Source organism: Bison bison, unplaced genomic scaffold (genome assembly GCF_000754665.1).
Source record: "Bison bison bison isolate TAMUID 2011002044 unplaced genomic scaffold, Bison_UMD1.0 scf7180017864500, whole genome shotgun sequence".
Lineage (NCBI taxonomy): Eukaryota > Metazoa > Chordata > Mammalia > Artiodactyla > Bovidae > Bison > Bison bison.
Genome location: NW_011495059.1, coordinates 8008985 through 8009789, shown reverse-complemented (window position 1 = coordinate 8009789; position 805 = coordinate 8008985).

The window sequence follows — 805 nt, the reverse complement described above, 5'->3', positions numbered from 1 at the left end:
ATGACTCAGCTCTCCCTTCGGAGACAAGGGAACTCAGAAGGGTGACCAGGGATATGACATCAATGAATGTCCTGGTTTGCAGAAGCCAGTGCTATCATCCTCTCCTCTGGATGGCTTCCTAGTCATAGCTGATAAATCATGAGTGTGATTCATGGCCTTTGAAATCTGATTCTGCACATAAATGTTCCTCCTCCTTCTGTTCTGATCTCTGGTGGTTGCAATTTTCCACATCAGTCAAAGCTCCACATCTGAGTTCTACTGCACACTCCTTTCCTGTGGTGACCCCTTGATGTCCATCGAGTATGTACCTTGACCTGCCTTCTCAGCTAACTGAGTCCTTGCTTACATTCATATTCCCTGCCCTATGTTGGTTTGAGCCACTGCCTATCTGTGATCTGTTCCGGGTGGGAGAGATGCTTTTTCCTGACTACCTAAAGGATGAAGCTGCTAGATGTATTTGCTCACATGCTACAGGGTCAGTCCCCTGTTTTCATGTCGGGCCTTCTGGGACTGCCCACCCCCTTCATCCCACCACTGCCTCCAAGCTATCCTTCAGGTTTCTGAAACTCAAGGTCAAATTCCTCATCTTCCTCTTTCTGGGCTTATCTTTAACAGCTCCCCTGCCAGGGCACTGCACTCACCAGGCTGACATTCTTCAGATGGGGCCTGGCACCAGACCCCCTCCCATGGAATGTCCATCCCTATTTGTTCCAGGACTTTCAAGTTGCTGTCCAGGGAAGATCTTTCACCTTAAGCCCCAAGCTTTGCCCCTCTAACCCCCACTGCCCTGAATCAGTCCCTTCTC